This window comes from Lepidochelys olivacea, assembly GCF_965140295.1.
Source record: "Lepidochelys olivacea isolate rLepOli2 genome assembly, chromosome: 1".
Taxonomy (NCBI): domain Eukaryota; kingdom Metazoa; phylum Chordata; order Testudines; family Cheloniidae; genus Lepidochelys; species Lepidochelys olivacea.
The window spans coordinates 309118841-309138690 of NC_140411.1; the positions used below are offsets into that span (position 1 = coordinate 309118841).

Below are 19850 nucleotides of genomic sequence, written 5' to 3' on the forward strand. Positions count from 1 at the left end.
GAGCCAGAGGGGCCAGAGAAGCAGCCAGGGAGCTGGAGGCAGAGCAGCAGCAGTGCAGAGACAGAGTGGTGGAGCTGGGGCTGGAGCAGTCCGGAGCTGGGTGCGGTGAGCAGCGGGTGAGACCAAGGGGGACCCTGGGCAGCGGGCCCAGCACAGGGAGACGCCTCAGCCAAGGGGCTCTGCAGGCCAGGCTTGGATCGTAACCCCAACAGGGCGGGGGCAAAACTGGGAAGAAGGGTCCTACCACTTAGAGACTGAGAGCGTGTGGCCACCACCAGAGTGAGTGTCCAACCCGCAGCATCCCTGCAGCAAAGCCAGGGCCTGAGAAGAAGGCCTGGGACCTATAAGGGACAGACTGTGAACTGCCCTGACGTTCCAGAGACACCGTTTGTGATGTTCCCTGCCACAGAGCGGGTTGATGTGTTTCCTTTAACCTTTCCCATTTTTCCTTATTCTTTTTAAAATTAATTGTTGATTAAATAACTTGCATTTGCTTTAAATTGTATGTAATGGTCAGAGGGTCATAGAAGTGCCCAGTGCAGAGAGAGTACCCTGGAGTGGGGACACCCTAGCCCCTGTCCTAGGTGACCACAGCAGGGTTGGGGATCGAGGCCCCCCAGGAATCCTGGGCCCAGCCTTGTTGGGGTTACGAGGACTCTGCCAGACAGGAAAATGGAAGGGGAGTCCTCAAGGGCAGGGAGGTCACTGGGTAAAGGAAGTGGGAGCGAGGACTCAGATCCTTTCGCTAGCCCACTTCACCAGGGTAGTACAGAAGCCAGGAAAGTTCCCCACAATAGCGGGACTATTCCCCCGCTTATACTAGGCCTGCTCTGCTCCTTGCTTTCCTTCCCTCATGAGAAAAATGCAGCAGCTCGGGCTAGATCTAGAGGTTCTTCCCCTCCTCAGGTCTGTGCTTGGGGGCATGAGGAGACAGAGAGGGAAGAACACTAAATCCGGCAGAGAACAGCAGCCCTCTGGGCAGCTCAGAGAACACAGCTCTGAGTGCTTCAGTAACAGGCCTGGCCCTTTGTGTACAGGGGAGAGGGAGGGCAAAGCTTGCTTCACATGCTGAAAGAGGAAGCAGCATGTACAGCTGCACACAGGGCTGGCCTTATGATGGACGATGTGGGCAACCGCCTAGGGTGCCGTGGCAAGGGGGGCACTGTAGTCAACCCTCCCCACCACACACACACAGCCAACCTAAGGCTCCTTTAACCCCCGAGCGCTGGGTCCAGAGCCAGGGAGAAGCAGGGATGGGGGCACCCCGACCAAGGGCTCCTACCATGTGCTGGGCTCCAGATGCTAGTCCCAGCTGGGCTGGAGGGGAATGGGACTTCCTCTTCCCTTGTTTGGGCTACTCCCGGGGCTAGGTCAGACCCACCTCTGGGAACCTCCCCCAGCTGCGGGAAGCTCCACCCCACACACACTTCCTGCTCCCATCACTGTCCTGCTGAGGGAGAGGCGTCACTGTATGGTGAGCTGTTTCCCCTCCTCCCCATTTGCCCAACCCCTGTGCATCCTGACTTAAAGGGCACCATTTTCCCCTAAGGACAGCCCTCGTTGCACAGATTGGTAGCTGCCTTTCCCCAAGAGGTAGGATAATGAGTATTTCCTGGTAGAATGATAACCTTTCCCCCAGTGACACAGGAGGATCCAAAAGCCCTGCAGGTTATGATGAAAACTATAGCATTGGCAGCTCTGTCTATGCTCAGCAGAAGCACATGGATAAGACAAAATCACATTACCCAACAGTTCAGAAACCTTATTATTTAGTGCATTGCCACATGTGAGACCTGAGTTTGTCTCCAGAACTCCTGTATCATCTGGGCGAACTGCGGTCAAAACAAGTAAGTACTTTGGAACCAGGGAGAGCTTTAGTTCCCTCCACTGGTCGATATCTGAAAAAGATACTTAGAGTCCCAAGAAGGGATGTTTCAGACATCCATTTTTCTTTACTGGAGGAAGGGTCACCACCATGAAGCACCTGTGAGAGAAGAGGAGAGGCTAAAAGAGGCTGGAGACCCTAGGATTTGTTTTTTTAAAATTCCTACTTTAACAAAAAATACCCATTGCATGCTGTATACTTTACTTCCAGCCATTGCTGATTTCTAAAATATCTGAGGGAGAGTCAAAATTCTCTTTCTTTTAATCAAGCCCTTTTTGCTCACTAATTCTGGTCACAATCCCGTGACTGTGACATCACAATTCACTGCTGTTGAAATGCCATCACTAACTTAATTAGGCAAGAGGAATTATAAAATGGGAACCTTTCCTTTATAGTCAAGTACTGTGTCTTGATAAATAAGCAATGACCAGAAAGGAAATCCTGAGAGCAGAACTGGGTTTAAGAAACAGATTTGTTTTAAAAGAAAAAAATGGCCTGAGTTCATAACTGTGTTTGTGCTTTCTAACCTACTGCTTTTTTAGAATGTTTCAGCATGGCTTTTTTTCAAATTTTTAAAAATGTTATCATTTCAATTAAAACTTAATTCCTGGATTAATGGAACTGGAAAAATAAAAGAAATTAAAAAAGAGAAGTTGAAAATAAAAGATGCTCTTATCAGTTTATCAGAGTAGCAATTTTTCTTTCAATTACCTGGCTTCTGAACAGCAAGACAACACAACACCAGCAGATTAGTTAGATAAGGGAGAATGAAGATGAAAAAACTGTAAATGGGACTCATATAGTCATACAAAAAGGAATTGGGCAGCGACACAGAATGAACAAACCATCTGAGAAAAATAAAAGATAATGAATAGCCTTGTCTAAGATTGGATTAAACTATTAGGCTATATAGATTTATGCACAGGGTCTCACCTTTGAAGTCACATCCGGAAAATTCTATTCGATTCTATGCGAAGAAAAGCCTGAAAACACGACCTAAGTGTAACTGATGTTTTCTGAGTCTGCAGACAGTCTGAAGCAAGAGCTCCAAAAGTTGTGAACTTCCCCATTCATCTTTAATAACTCTGAAATCTTCTGCCACTCCATGGAAGTGAGGAAACAGCATTGGGCAGGGAAATGGTATTGGTGTGGGGTCATGGGGGAGACCCATATAGGGTGCAGCTTGGGCCCCAATTTAGCATAAAATAGCCTTGAGCCTAGTTGGATTTGCGAAAATATATTAACTATAAATGTGTATGTTTTTTTTAAATAAGAACATAAGAATAGTCATACTGGGTCAAATCAAAAGTCATTCTAGCCCAGAATCCTGTCTTCCATCAGTGGCCAATGCCAGATGCTTCAGAGGGAATGAACAGGACAGGGAATTATCCCTGTCACCCTTTCCCAGCTTCTAGCAAACAGAGGCTAGTGACACTCACAGTCTGGTGCTCCATCCCTGGCCATTCTGGTTAATAGCCATTGATGGACCTATCCTCCATGAACTTATCTAGTTTGTTTTTGAGCCCTGGTACAGTTTTGGCCTTTACAACATCCCCTGGCAATGAGTTCCACCGGTTGACTGGAAATACTTCCTTTTGTTTGTTTTAAACCTGATGACTATTAAAAATAAACTAGGAATGTTCTGTGTTTACTAAAGTTGGGGTCCACATTCCAACACAGCTGGTTATGAGGCTAAATTGTTCAGTTCTGAGGGTAAAAACTTATTTTATTTATTTATTTATTTATTTATGATAGTTTGACCAGTGATTGATTCTGTAACATATTTACTTAAAAACACACACAAAAGCATGGTGATGCTGAGTGTCACCATGCCTAACTTTTAGGTGCCTAGAAAATCATTGAGTACTTGTGGCACCTTAGAGACTAACCAATTTATTTGACCATAAGCTTTCGTGAGCTACAGCTCACTTCATCGGATGCATCTGATGAAGTGAGCTGTAGCTTACGAAAGCTCATGCTCAAATAAATTGGTTAGTCTCTAAGGTGCCACAAGTACTCCTTTTCTTTTTGCGAATACAAACTAACACGGCTGCTACTCTGAAACCTAGAAAATCACCGAAATTCACAAAGCCTGAGTTGGGTGCTTAGGCTCCTTATTCAATGAATGGGGAGAGACAGGTGCCTTTGAATAGGATTAGCAAAAGCCACCATGCTGGGTGGCTCCCTGCCTAATCTAGCCAATGGGAGGTTCCAAGATGAGGGGTGTGTGCTAAATCTCTCCCATCTCTTGGGGATAGGCACTTAAATCCGAGCTGCAGGGAAGCACCGTCCTCTGTTTGGGTTTCTCACCTGCAAACTCTCTCTTGGTGTTATGCATCTTTGCAAAAAGCAGGGGGAGTAGAAGGATGATCTTCCTTATAACTTTTAGCCCAGTGGTGAGGGTGCTCAGCTAGGATGTCGGAGACCCTTCCCCCAGTTCAGATTCCCCCTTCACCAGAGGAGAAGAGATTTGAACAGGGATCTGCCACCTCTCAGGTGAGTGCCCTAGCCATGTTTGCCCTCTGAGTCTTTCATTATTCAGCCACAGTGCGGCAGCTTTAACATTGGGCCAGAAAGAGTGTGTGAACACACATGAAAACGATGCTGTAGCCTGGAGATCAGAGCACACCCCTGGGAGGTAAGAGATCCAGTCTCCAGTGAAATTTTTAAATTATTAATCCAAAGGGGAACAGCTTCAACAGGAGAGACTGAGGGAGCCTCCATCTCAGAATATCCTATAACCCAATGTTAGTGCACTCCCCTGAGAGGTGGTAGAGTCCTGTTCAAAGCCCTTTTCCCTCCTCATGTTGGCAGGGCAACTAGAACTGAGTACAAGTGATGAGGGCCAGACATTGAGTGGGAAAGGGGGTAGAACACACTAGCAGAGTGAACAAAGTGATAGCGGCAAATGTCATGTAACATCCATTATTTTATTTATTGGATGGGTTTAGTTAGGAGGGGATCAGCTGAATGGAACAGAGGAGATGAGGGGTTGGGGTGAGGGGTCAGGGCCGGGGAGAAGAGCCAGGTGTGGAGTGAAGCTGAGGTGAAGAGACTGGGAGGGTTGAAGCAAACAACCAATCAGCACAGGGCAGAGAAAGTTCAACCATTCTACTATTTTGACTGGAATGTCCAGAGGTCCCTGCTTTGGCTGCTCCTGTTCCTACTGGCTGAGTCTCTAACTGGATCCTCTCTGGTTGGGAGGGGGTGGGGTGATATGGGATGGGCAGAAAGGAAGGTACTGCTGGGGTCCTGTTGCCCCCGGGGGTATTTCCCCTGCATTGTGCTGGATTCAGGGGGTGCTGAGGAGAGGAGTAGCTCTAGCTGGGTGCTGTTTTATTTTTTTCCCACACCAGTATAGCTGTCCCTGATTTGGCTGCTTCTTTTCCTGCTGGAATGCTGCTACTATGGTATGTGTCTTGAGCTGAGTGCTAACTCAGGGTCCAGTCCTGTGAGGTGTTGAGCCCTCACCTCCCACCAACTCAGTACATCGCTGAGCCAGGTGCCACTGTTCCTGAGATAACTTCCCATCACCCCTCATGGCCTCCTTGAGGGCAGCCCACACAGGCCTCTAGCTCCCGCCTTTCTCCCGAGAAACTGTGTTCTTCTCCCTCCACATCGGGGATTTAGGCTGCAATTCCTCCTGCAATTCACTGTGAAAACATAGCTTGTAAACCATAAATAGCTTATCCACATACCTTTCCTATCAGGTGTTACTATCTTCCACCTGGAGACGCTGTTAGGTTTCAAAGTCTTTCAGACTCTTTCTTCAGGGTCTGTCCCACAACTCAAGGCATGTCTCTAGGATTGCTTCTGTTAGAATGTTACAATCTGCTCCGAGTAAGTGGTGGCGTATAGCCATGCTGCTTCAGGAACAGACCACATAAAGTGAACTGTGGGTGTGTCTACTCCTCTCCACAAATGTAGGTGTGATTGTAGCATGGGTAGGTGTACCCGAGCTATCTTGAATCTTATTAGTGCAGTGAAGAGAGACTTCAACATGGGCTAGCAATCCAAATATGTACCCAGGGTCCTCAGTGGGCTTGGAGTCAGGTTGCTAGCCAGCACTTAAGTCTGTGCCACCATTTCTTCTATTGTTACCCATACTAAAGAGATTAAAGCTACCTCAGGAATGCTTGCCCTGCACTACAATTACACCTGCACTTATGGTGTAGACATACTTGAGACTCTTGAGCCTTATTTAGGCACCTAAATAAGGGCCAGTTCTCAAAAAAGGTCAGTTTCAATTTAAGGCACCTAAATAAGGACCAAAAGAAGTCACAATTCTGTCCCAGGTTCACCACTTGCTCCACAGAAGAAATAAATTTCACCAGCCCCTTTATTTTATACCTAGGTTTGAAACGATTAGAATTTTATTGCTAAATGTCTCAGTAAATGTCAATTGCACTGTACACTCACAAACAAATTTCCACTGATGATAGAAATTTAAAGAGGCAAAGTAAGAAAAAGGATGTTTGAGTTCAAAACAGTGAAAATTTGAATAGATAATAATAGAAAAAGTGTTAAAACTTATAATTTGCACAATTTTGAAAATTTAAATCCATAAAAAAATTTAAATACTTAAAAATAAACATTGATATTATTAATCAAAATCAAATACTGCCAAACATATTTTTATACCTTTGTCATAAATCATTTTCAACCTGATTGGTGTTGGGCAGTCCTGATATAGGGCCAGATTCCCTTACTCACTTTGCATAGTATCTTACTCCATGAATGATCTCACTGACTTCAGTGAAACCACTCATGGGGTAAAACGTTACTCAACGTGTGTCTGAATCTGGCCCACAGTAACTTGCTGTAGTTTTGTTTTGTGAAAGAATATACTGAAGATGAGGTATCTGCTCTCCTTATCTAGTGCTATTCCTCCCTATCTTTTTTCTTGTTGCATCTCTTTCCCCTTTCTTCATGAAAGGGTGTTCTGCTTCTGTATCAAACCCATTCTGTGTTTTCTATAAACTAGTCCTTTTATAGTCCTTTCTGCGGCACTATACTTTTTTCTGTTACTGAACTATCTTCATTTAAAGGCTTTATTTCAAAATACAAAGGATATGAAATAGTATAAACTATTAAAGGGAGTTCTGTGCATACAAGTGAAGAATACAATAGTCAATCTCTACCTTTCATATCCGAGAGCAGAATATTCCCCATAGTGCTGAACTTTGCAAAGTAAGAATCAAGATTTAATCCGTCTTTTCTTTCTACTCCTTCTGAAGCAATAGGCACGTTCCTAGGATCCTTCATTTTATTTCTTCTCTCTGACATTGAATTCTGGCTAGATTTTGGTAAAGTATTATGAAGGTATTATATTCCTTCATATTTTAGTATGAAACAAATTTTCATTATAAGCCCAATTTTCAATTTCTCCCAATTTCCCTCAAAGCAAATCATTCCCTCTGGAACTCCACAACTCATCCCAGAATAGATTTTTTTCTGGAAAATCACACAGTGAGTTTTAAATCATTGGCCAGATCCTCAGCTGGTGTAAAACCGTATAGCTCAAAGGCAATGGAGCCACACAAATTTACACCAATTGAGGAGTTTCCCCACAGGAGTCTTGACTGTAATTCATTTTAGAAAAGCATATTTTTTTAAATTTAAAATAACTATTAACTTCTGGATTGTCTGTGTCTCTTCAACAAAAGAAATGTCTTCAAAAAAGTGAGGAGACTGTGGGTCTGATTCACCACTGCATTACTCCGGTTTTATGCTGATGTAATTCCCCCGAAGTCAGTAGAGTAACAGAGGTGAATCACACTTTGTGTGTCTCAACTGGAGATAAGAGTCATAACTATAACTCAGAATGGAATTGGCCTGGCACAGTCATCAGAAATTGCGTTAGTCTCTGGCACTTGAAGGCAAAGCTAAATCAAATTCTTGTGAACTCTGAAGGTCTCTTATAGTGTGTTACTGATATGTTGTACTGAAAATGCATTTCAGAGGAAAATATGTGTGTGTTTTAATACCAGTTTGTCATGTTGTGTGTGTTAATTAGGCCTCGTCAAAAAATTTCCATCAAAACTGTCGTTTGATGGAAAATAGTTCCTTCAGCTAAATGAAATGTTTCACAAAGTGTATGCTTTCTGAAGAAAATGTCAATTTTTCATCAAAAAACAGAACGTGTGAAAATCAAAATAATTAAATTCTGAAATGCTGCCATAGAGCCTCCAGGGAGTTTTATTTGAGTGCCTCATGCTCCCATCCTTTTCTATGAATTGGGCTCCCCTGCCAGACTTAATTTCCCATGGCGCACTGACGCCATGACTCTGCAAGATGCCTCCCTTCACCAAACAGAGAGAGACTGCGGCGTAACAAGGAAGGTGTTCTCCAACCAAGGAGCTCAGCTTCCAGAGGAGAGGGAAGCATCAGGCCCCTGAAGTAGCACTTCCATGAGGCACCACAATGGAATTTCAGAACTAAAATATTTTGGCTTTCAATTTTTCACCAAAACCAAATGTTTTCAATTGGGAAAAACAAAACCAAAAATCACACTCCCTGCACACACCACCACCATTTCTTGCCCCCTGCTAGTGTTAATGTTTGAAGATGTAATGAGACAAAGTTAAGCTTAAACGAGTAAAACTAATATGCTGGTACTGAGTGGTCAGTTGTTACATGGTAGTAGGGAATTGGCGGAACACCTTCATTTGTTTCAGGTTTTGTTTTGTTTTATTTTTGTTGAAGTGTATGACAGAAAGGATTAACATTATACAGTTAGGTGATAGTTGTGGTGACTTTTTAACACCCTTCCAGCTTTCACTATCTTTTAACAAAATCTTTTCAGAGGGAATTTCTCTTAGGGCCCAATCCTCCTTGCACTGACTTATGTGGAAACAGGACTGGGCCCTATGCCCTTCTGACCAGAATATCTGGGAAAAGAACCTCAACTTTTGATGAGTTCATCTTCAGGTTAACCTGGAATACTGTATATTGACTCTGGATATTGGTAGATGATATGATAATTCACTGGAGAAGCGTATGAATGTTACATATCCTCATTCCTACTACCATTTTTAATATATCTTCTCTATCAGCTAGTCAAGTGTATGACTTTTATCCTTGTGAGAGAGGCTAAATCTTGACAGAGCTTTCAGTCTCAATTTTTCTACTATTTTAGTGAAGAATATCAGTTAATTTTATCATCTACTCAGTGAAAACAACTGCTGGAATGATATTAACGTTTGCATTTTCAGGACCAGTATGAATAAATGATTTTAATATCTGCTGTATTTACTTCATTTTAATTCAAGTTGCTTTCTTCAACTTTTCCAATCAACAGTTTTCCAAAGCATTTTGGCATCTTTAATTTTGTTCATTTTTTAAAACTTGTGTTTATCTTCTTTTTTTCTTCATAGCTGTTGTATGTTTTTCTCATAGGCTACACACTTTCTTTTAGGACAATATAACTTCTTGCTTTTCTGACTGCTTCTTCCTAATGTTCCAGATAACTGTTTCTTCACTGCATGTACAATACTTATTCCCATTCCAAAGCTCAAATTTTATTTGCACATAGTATATGGTGATCTCATTAACTCTCTAAATGTTTACAACTATTGAAATGTGTGCGGCATTTTTCCAAATAGAAAATACTTATGCTCATGTAAAAAGTTCTATTGAATTAATATCTTCTAATTCACTGGACTTTATTACCTTTTAATGCGATATATTTATCAATTAATATATATTACTTTGAACCTGTGTGAAAAGGACGCCCTTTCAAAATGGATGCTTTGGAGGGTCTCAGAGGAGGGAGGAAGCTGTGAGGCCTATTGGAAGATTATGAGGATGGAGGGAAACTGTGCCAGACCATGTTGGGAATTAGAAGGTTCCGGTTTTGGTGAAGGTTCAAGGTAGTTTCATTATTCATACTAGTTTGCTTATCCCAATCCCAATATAATCTACACGGAGAACTGGCTAATGTACTTTATGCACCCATGGTTTCTTACCAGGCCTCACCCAAATGCCACAGCGTTTTGTGGATGCAAAGCTTTGTTGAACTGGATCTCAGCAAGAACCCATAACAGGCTATGGCTGGGGGTTTCTGGGTGCTAGCTGGGGGACTGATATGGTGCTTGGAGTGATACCACTAGTTTGTGTGATTCTGAAGGTTCTACGTGTCAGTGCTGAGTGGAGGTTGCTGGGTAGGTTCTTTTTCCACTTCCCAGTTCTCCTACCTTTTTCCACACCCTTCCAGAAAGCACTCAGCTGAAGAGACACGTCAGGATGCTGTGGCAGCTGGCTCTCCTGCATCTTGACATGGTGCTTCCCCTGGAGCTGAGCTTGGTGTAGGAAATAGCAATGGGGTTTATTTGTGGTTGGGACAGAACACAGCAGGGATAGGACGCTGGCAGAAGTAGGAGGAGGAATGACCTTGTAAACTGGAGTAATAGTAATAGGATGAAATTTAATAGTGAGAAGTGTAAGGTCATGCATTTAGGGATTAATAACAAGAATTTTTCTTATAAGCTGGGGACGCATCAATTGGAAGTAACAGAGGAGGAGAAGGACTTTGGAGTAATGGTTGATCACAGGATGACTATGAGCCGGCAATGTGATACGGCCGTGAAAAAAGCTAATGCGGTCTTGGGATGCATCAGGCGAGATATTTCCAGTAGAGATAAGGAGGTTTTAGTACCATTATACAAGGCACTGGTGAGACTGTGTGCAGTTCTGGTCTCCCATGTTTAAGAAGGATAAATTCAAACTGGAACAGGTACAGAGAAGGGCTACTAGGATGATCCGAGGAATGGAAAACCTGTCTTATGAAAGGAGACTCAAGGAGCTTGGCTTGTTTAGCCTAATCAAAAGAAGGTTGAGGGGAGATATGATTGCTCTCTATAAATATATCAGAGGGATAAATACTGGAGAGGGAGAGGAATTATTTAAGCTCAGTACCAATGTGGACACAGGAAGAAATGAATATAACTGCTCATCAGGAAGTTTAGACTTGAAATTAGACGAAAGTTTCTAACCATCATGAAGTTTTGGAATAGCCTTCCAAAGGAAGCAGTGGGGGCAAAAGACCTATCTGGCTTTAAGATTAAACTCAATAAGTGTATGGAGGAGATGGTATGATGGGATAACATGATTTTGGCACTTAATTGATCTTTAAATATTCATGGTAAATAGGCCCAATGGCTTGTGATGGGATGTTAGATGGGGTGGGATCTGAGTTACATCAGCGAATTCTTTCCTAGGTATCCAGCTGGTGAATCTTGCCCATATGCTCAGGGTTCAGCTGATCGCCATATTTGGGGTCGGGAAGGAATTTTCCTCCAGGGCAGATTGGAAGAGGCCCTGGAGGTTTTTCACCTTCCTCTCTAACATGGGGCACTGGTCACTTGCTGGAGGATTCTCTGCACCTTGAAGTCTTTAAACCATGATTTGAGGACTTCAATACCTCAGACATAGGTGAGAGGTTTATTGCAGGAATGGGTGGGTGAGATACTGTAGCCTGCATTGTGCAGGAGGTCAGACTAGATGATCATAATGGTCCCTTCTGACCTCAATATCTATGACTCTATGGATATGAAACTTTGAGTTTCACTGCCTCTAACTTTCCTTCCTTCAGTGGCATTAACTAGTGATGAACTTGGCCCATTATGACTAGTAACTGTTGTCCACATGTTACAGTAGCCTTATGCAAGTACAGTGGCTACCATTCAAATCTTTTAATTGCCATTCAAGTAATTAACATGACTGCAGTATTCTACTATGTTACAGGTATCCTGTGATGTATATGGTAGAGAATACCATGGATATCATGGTAGTGCTAACTAGGCTGAAGGTAACACTGCAAAAAATTTAATAGGTGCCCTGTAGAAGACTCTTCCATCCAGTGACTGCACTAGTCTAGGCTAAGTTCTCTGTGAGTATAAATGACAAAACTGCATTAAAGTCAATGGAGCAGCATCTTTTTACAGCAGCAGAGAATTTGGCCCATATTTATGTTCGGTGTGCTCAGAATCGAACTAGAAAATAGATATTTAAAAACACCACTGAGCCAAAAAGAGACGTTTGTTCTCACTTGAATAGAGAATGTTTAAGGGAATGTTTCTGCTTCTTTAGTGATTTGTGCTCAATTAAAACAGAAGTCCAGTATGCCTGTGGCAGATCGCTGAACAGCAAGTCATTTAGTTATTCTTATCCATGCTACATTAGTTTGCTTACAGTGTACATGGGAATCTATGTGAGAACATTTTCTGAGCTGTGAAAGGAAGTACCCCCCAGTTAAGCTAAAAAACTTTAGAACACTCTAAGGACTGAATCTTGGCTTTGCTACAAGCACTGAGCATTGTTCTCTCAATGACACACTCTGCCTCTCAATTTCCCTCTTGTGCTGGGGGAAAGTACCCTGTGCCAAGTCTATTAGTGCCTCAACATACTTCCCCAACATGCTGGGGAGTGGGTCTCAACACTTTGCCCATTCCTTTCTCCTGCATGCTCAGACACACAGGGGGATGTAGCATCTCCCTTGTGTTGCTACCAACAGTATGGGTTGCCCATGAAGGGCAGCAACAGGCACCTTACACCCCATTCCCCTATGTGGCTACACAAGCCAGACCACAATTTGTCCTTAGATTATCTCAGGCGGCACCTGCAGGGTGCTGTGTACCCCACACTGCAACACTCAGCTTCTCTCAGTATTAGTCTCCTGTATTAGCATTTTTGTTCTAGAGAAGAAAATGTTAATTCTTAGCTACGTTTACCAAAAAGCGCAATGTCAGACCTTTAGATATTAACTAAATGGTATACATGTACCATGCTGCACTTAAAACAAACAAACAAAAACCCCAGCAGAATCTCCAAACTAGCTTGGTAGCTAGGTCATAACTTGTACAAAACACATGAACTGTGGACTTGTAAAAGGCCAGATTAATAGAACAATCAATAGAAATTAAAAAGCAATAACATTCACTTGCTAGCAGATTGAAAGGGAACAAATGACAATATACAGCATTACAATACAGATCTTCTTTCATATAGAGTTACTGCAGAACTACTTTATTTACCAGTTTATATCTGTACCATTTAATTTCTGGAAACAAAAACTTTTATAAAGTGATTTAGTGCTTCTGGAATGATCTGGAGCAATGTACCTACAACTCAGCACAGCTCAAGGCCAGAAAACTTCTCTTCTACCTTTGTCTTGAAAGGCAAATTCAGCCACTCTTCTCCTTATTACTACCTCTCTTTTTCCCTACTCCTTGCATGCCAAAAACATCTCTATATCCCACTGGGCTCTCTGGTGAAGTATATGGTGTGAGTCAGGGAACAGGAATGGGGAGATAAAAGTTGGGCCAAATTCTGCAACATGTTTTAAGTCCCTCAACTTCTGTTGAAGTCGTTGGACATAGAGAGATTCCACATGTTGGAAAAGAAGATCAGCACCTCACAGGAATGGGCCCAGGAAAAAAAGACGGGGGGGCATTAAAAGTGTATGGTGGGTAAAACAACCAAGGAAAAAGAGTAGAGCAGAGAACTGGTGAAAGTGAAGAGACATGGGGGGGGAGAGAGAAGGAGAAAAGAGAATGAAAATGAGAGAGGAAAAGAGGAAAAAGAGATAAATAATAAAGAAAAAGCCAGGCCTATTCAAACTAACGTTTCATGACAGTGATAGGCAGGCTGTGCTGCCTCCTGAAAGGATAACTGAGCCACTGGGAAGCGTAGGAATTATAGGCACAAGCCACCTGATCTAAGTTAGAAAAATGGAAAATTATATCTTAAAATAAAAGTAAAAAAAGAGGATGAGAGGGAGGGAGGGCACATTTTGTCCACCACTAATATGCTTCCAAATGGCATCGTTATAAAATATAACTACTCAGAGCAAAACATAATTCCACCTGCTCCGCACCCTTTGATTAATCATCACAGCCTTCAGAAAATTTACTCATTCACCTGCTCCCCTCCACCAGCGGCTGATTCATTTTGGTCTGCTGCAATGAAAATCCTCATAGATTGCTACCTGCCAAAACATTACCACAATGCCCCCACAGGGCCCTAAACAGACTCTAGACACTACTCCATCAATATAAAATATTTCTGTAAGTGTTTCTAGACCATGGGCTCTTAAGCCCTTTCTTAGTGTAGACCACATCCTAGTAGAGAACCTGTTATGCAGCATCATGTCCCCTCCACGTAGTGATCTTCCTTGACTAGCTCTCCTCCCTTTTGTGATAGCATAACATTAAAAAGGAAATTAGCAATGTCTTTAAGCTATTTTAGTTTCTTTCAATGTAATTTGGCTGCTGCAAATGAGAAGAAGCTAGTACCACCTGACCAACCAGAACTCATGTTCCACAGTTTGAGATGGACTAGTCTAGAGCTCCTACAGTTGCCCCTGGGATCACTGCTCCTGTATGTGAAAGGATCTTCTGTGAAAACAGCATTTAATTCATTGTACCCCATTAATAGTAAAAGAAGGATTTTTTCTTGTTTGCTAGAATTATTTGTGGAGAGCTAACATCTTGTACATACTCATGAGGATGTTTTAAATTGTTGTTTGAATTTGATCAAATGTTCATGCCAGTTGTGTCTTTTTCAAACCCTCCTTTAATTTATACATTTTTCAATCATGTAATTCAGGGAGCAGAAACAATACCATCTGATTTAGAAGATGAGCCATAGAATGCAAATAAGGAATTATGAACAGCTAGTACTCAAAGCACGTAATTGTCATGGCTAATAGCCAGTGAGCAATCCATAGGCTAAAATTTGTGTGCATAAAACATTTGTAAAATAACTTTGGATAATGAACATACTTGTTTAAAACATAAGCCTCTTTGTAGATAATTCACATACAGAAAAAGGATAAAGCTGTGATTTTTAAGGTTTTGGAGAGGGGATTATTCAGCAAAAGAAAAAAAATGTATGATTCCACTCATGTGCTTTCTTCACTGCTAACTCCGTTTTTAATGTTCATTATTTTGTATCTTTGGGTCATAGAATAAATATAGCCACTTCCTTCTAGTGCCTATCGGTACAAAAGAAATGATGCTGAAGTTTTTTCTTTAGTTACTTGATCAAAGGGTCATTTACAAAAATTCAGGTGAGAGTGTTTGCTGTCTAAACTGTGTGTTTGAGTCAAAATTGAAAAAAGAAAAAAGTTAGCTGCTAATTAATAGAGTTAATTTTCCTTTAGCTGTTCTTTTTATTGTACATGCTCAAATTATTTCATGTACTTGTATTTATCTTGTGCCTACGTACAATCCTTTCATGGATTACTGTGAAACCGTAAGCACAGTTCTACATTCATGGTTTCATAAATATGTTCAAATATCAAAGGTGCTTTTCATTTTAAGTGGAATGAATATTGTATCCTACAAGAAACCTTTAGATATTCTCAATAGTACACAAAAGTGAAACACTGTAGTATCTTTGAAATGAAAAGCAGCTTTCACAATAGACAGATTTCTCTTATGGAGCATTCTTAAAAGCTCTGGCACTTTAAAGTTTCTAGAGAATATATTTCTCTTCATCAACTATGAAAGGATGGATGGGGAGATTAGATTGATAAGATCGATACAGGATGGATCGATAACAGTATCATTCAGTTCTGCTGTCTGTTACACTGGGTCTATATATGGAGAAATTCCATTGAAGTCAGTGGAGTTATCCTAGATTTCTGCTGGTGTAACTGAGAGCAGAATTTGGCCTACAGAGTACAATATGCACTCTGCAGCAACTACCAAGGAGTTAAATTGTCATTTTCAAATAGTTATACTCTCTTTTCTAGAGAAACAGTGATTTAGACTTACAGCACTGATTACTCTCCGTTTTCCAGATGCGCTCTTCAGCAGTTTTGCCATTGCAGCATACTGCATTCATGCCTGTTCTCATGGTAGGGAGAAGAAGGTGAAAAGAGCCTTGTTGAACAGGAGGTAGCATGATCTTTGCTGTCACGTACCAGAGAAGAATCGGCTTCATGCTGAAAGGTCAAGGGAAAGAGCAAGGTAAGAGACCAAATATTGACAGACCTACTCAGAATCAAGTATTTGATGTAAATGCCACGATTAGCTAGCTGAGAGAGACATATATCCAATTACCGTGTGATAATCTTTCTGGCAGCGTTGTTAACATAATCATGCTGTAGTGTGGCTTCCTTTTCCTATATGTCTCTTGTACAACCTGCTACAGCATTGTTCAGAAGGACAGCGTTAAGAAATCCTTCTAGGACACATTCTTTTCATGTACTTGCTGCTGCTGTGGAATAAATGAGAAAAAAATACATATGCTGTTGTGAGGCATAATGACCTCTAGGAGACATGTGCGGTAACTTGATACTATTTCTGCCTAATCAATAAGGATCAGGTGCAGGGCATTTCCTGGGGATTAGTGGATTCAAAATCTCATTAATCCCCAGAAAAAAGTTCTGTACCAAGGCCACTAGTGCTATTGCAAGCTGAAAAATGAAAGAAACAGAGGTGTGTGGATTGGGTTTTTGTACATGAAGCAGTTTCTGATGGTATGTACTTTCGAGCACACTTCTATAGCATTAACATGGAGCCAGACTTCAAAGCCACAAGGAACCACCAAATCATCTCACCAGACCTGCACACCACAGGCCCACCCAGCTACCCTGTATTGAGCCTAATCAGGATTGACTGAAGTATTACAGCCCTCAGGAAACTAAACTATTGTGTGCTATTAGAATAGGAGAGACTGAGAACCAATGCCTGAGGCCCCTCCAGTGTCAGGGAATTGATTTGGTGAGATATGTCTGTGTGATCCCAGGAAATTACCTGTGCCCCACACTGCAGTTGAAGGCAACAAATAACTCCCAAGGTCCCTGCCAATCTGACCTGGGGGAAAATTTGATCCTGACATCACATATGGAGATCAGATAGAGCCTGAATATTGTGATAAGACCCACCAGTTAAAGCACCTGAGAAAAAGGAGTCTCTGTACCAGCTTAGAGTACCACCCCATCCAATCGAGTGTCCCCTCTCCGGTCATGGCCATTTCTTATGTTTCAGAGAAAGGAGGGAAAAAATCTCAGAAATACATTAGGAAGGAAAAAATTCCTTTTTGGTCTTTTCAGGCAACCATCTGAAGACCTAAAGCGTGAGATTTAGGAATGAAAGGGACCCCCTAAGCCACCAACCTCAGCCCCCCACATCACCACAGGCAACCCCATTGTACAGTCACACTCAGAAATGTATCAAGCTGTGTCTTAAAATTAATTTGGTTATTCACCTCTACAACTCCTATTGGGTGGTTGTTCCAGAACTTCACCCCTCCGATAGTTAGAAACATCCTGTATATTAGCCAGTCATATTGCCTGTATCTCCTTGTTCTCTGTGTAAGTTTGAAAAGTGGAGCAGAACCATGAATTAGTACAAATTCTTTTTCTCAGCAATAAACTTCTTCCTTGTAGTATATCATTTTGAGACACATTTTTCAAGTTTAGGCACATGCAATTGCATACATAGATTTGCATGTACATAATTTATAATTGTAAGTATATGACGTGTATGCAAACAATATTATTTGTATGCATATATGGAAATCAGGCATTTAACTTGCCATGTGTGTATGGAAATACCTGATTTGTGCATGTATAATGGGTCTTTGTGTTTATAAAGTAGGCTCATGAAAATGTATGCATACAATTGCCTGTGCCTAAATTTGAAAATCTGATCAAGTGTGACATGGGGATGGGGGGGGGAGTTCATTTCTAGGGAATAGACTGATTCATGGTCCTGAAATTGGTGAATGCAAGGGACTGTAAGTTAGTGTAACTCCCACGCCATCCCATACTTGCACTTACACATTTGTACACCTATTTCTGCCTCTTCACCATATAAGCTGCACAAAGTGGGGTATGTCTACACTTGGAACTGGAGGTATAAATTCTAGTTAAAGGAGAAATACCCATGCTAGCTCTAATCAAACTAGTGTGCTAAAACTAGAGTACAGCCCACGAAAACATCAGGAGGGACTAGCCACCCCACGTCTGTATCCATCCAAGACACTAGACATGTACTCAGGACAGCTAGCCTCTCCCAACCCTTGCACCGCTGTGGCTATACTCTAGTTTTAGCACAGTAGCTCACTCAAAGCTAGAGCAGGTGTGTCTTGTCAAGCTGGAATTTTACAGCTCCAGCTTGAAGTGTAGACATACCCTTAGGGTCCCCTAGACTTCAATAAGTGGGTGTAAATAGATGTGAGGACATGTAAGTTTAAAAGTATATAATTCAGTATATGTCATCTAGGGCTGTGTCTACACTACAGTTTATGTTGGCAAAATTTATGTCACTCAGGGATGTGAATAAACCACCCCCTGAGCAACATATGTTACACCTACATAAGCGCTCGCGAGTTGGTGGGAGAGCTTCTCTTGTTGACAGAGCTTCTGCCATTCACAAAGGTGGTTTGATTATGCCGACGGGAGAGCTCTCTCCTGTCGGCATAGAGCATCTTCAACAGACGCGCTGCAGTGGCTCAACTATATTGATACAGCTGCACTGCTGCAGCTCTGTATGTGTAGACTCATAGACTCATAGATATTAAGGTCAGAAGGGACCATTATGATCATCTAGTCTGACCTCCTGCACAGCGCAGGCCACAGAATCTCACCCACCCACTCCTGCAATAAACCTCTCACCTATGTCTGAGCTACTGAAGTCCTCAAATCATGGTTTAAAGACTTCATGCCCTCAGTGAGTCTAATATAGTCTCCACATCACCTCTCTTTTACTGTTCTAAACTCAAATCAGCAATTCACTCAGACTGCATATTCACACGATTTTGTGACTCCTGGATTGTAAATTGGGGCAGTTCATTCAATCAGCTAGTCTCAGACTATGAGATAACTTTCAGAAAATGAAAGTGGCAGTATTTTCTATTTCATCTAAAAAAAAAGCTGCAAGTGGCTTCTGAGACATTTGTCAAAACTTTAGCATTATGGAAGTACATGGTGACTTAGAGCCTATGGGTTAGATGGTTTTGGCTGATGTGTGGTCTAACGAGTGTTGCTGGGCAAAATTTGGGGGATTAATCATTTATTCACCAGAAAATACAGTTTTGGGTCAACTAAAATTATTCACACATTTGACACAAATACCAAAACACACTCTACACTGCGATGGGGGAGGCAGTTGACAAAGGAGCCAGCTATGGCCTGATTGCTCCTCCTTTGCACCCCTTGAATGATGGGAATCTGACCCAAAATGTTATGATCGTTTTAGTCAAAGCGGGGGAGGGGGAACTCAAGAAGTAGCTCCTTAATATGTAATGTTCCTCATGCTGTTGCTGTGCTGAGTGTTGCAGAAATGACCATGCTGAGGCAGAGATGTAAAATAGTGGCTTTTGACTATCTGAGTGTCCCAGTGCTGCTCTTGTAGCCAAATAACCCTTATATAGGAAGAGTCCCAGGAATTACCATAAATTGGTTGTGCTGGTGGCAGTGATGTGAAATCCACCTTGGTGAGCATCTTAGTGTTATGAATGAACAAAGACACACTCTACAGGAACAGCAATTGTATTCCAGTCACACCACAAGTACTGTGTCTGCCAGCTTCCCACACGCCCCAAATTCCTCTTGAGTTTTACAGAGGCAGTATGTAATATCTTCACATGGTTCCTAATAGAAAATGCTAACTGCTGACACTAGAGTGTACACATTATAACCTCAAAATAATTATTACTGAATAGGCAGTTACCTTTTTGCTGTCTCCTTGTCTGTTTCTTTCTAGCTTTATAAGGCTGTATGTAATCTTGTCTGATTATACCTTAACCTGCATTTGGGTCTCTTTTTCTCTTTGCCTCTGTATCTCTCAATGTCATTTCTTTTCTCTATCTCCCTTATACAGTCCCTTCTTTCTAAATATCATATAGTGCAAGTAAAGGTTTAATGTGTTTTTATACAGATTAATTTTTTTATTTATATAGCAACCGTGATCCAAGGTTTTGGGGAAGGATAAGAGAAGGACACAGCAAGGAA

The 19850-nt window shown here is 41.9% G+C and overlaps 1 long non-coding RNA gene across 1 annotated transcript; it reads right to left on the reverse strand.

Moving 5' to 3' along the window:
- Nucleotides 1-526: 526 nt before the first annotated feature.
- LOC311514500 lies at nucleotides 527-16098 on the reverse strand. The gene is made up of 3 exons (XR_014709891.1): nucleotides 15952-16098; nucleotides 15664-15833; nucleotides 527-1984 (listed from the first exon to the last, which is right to left on the reverse strand). It is a non-coding gene; the product is annotated as an uncharacterized lncRNA (long non-coding RNA).
- Nucleotides 16099-19850: the final 3752 nt, after the last annotated feature.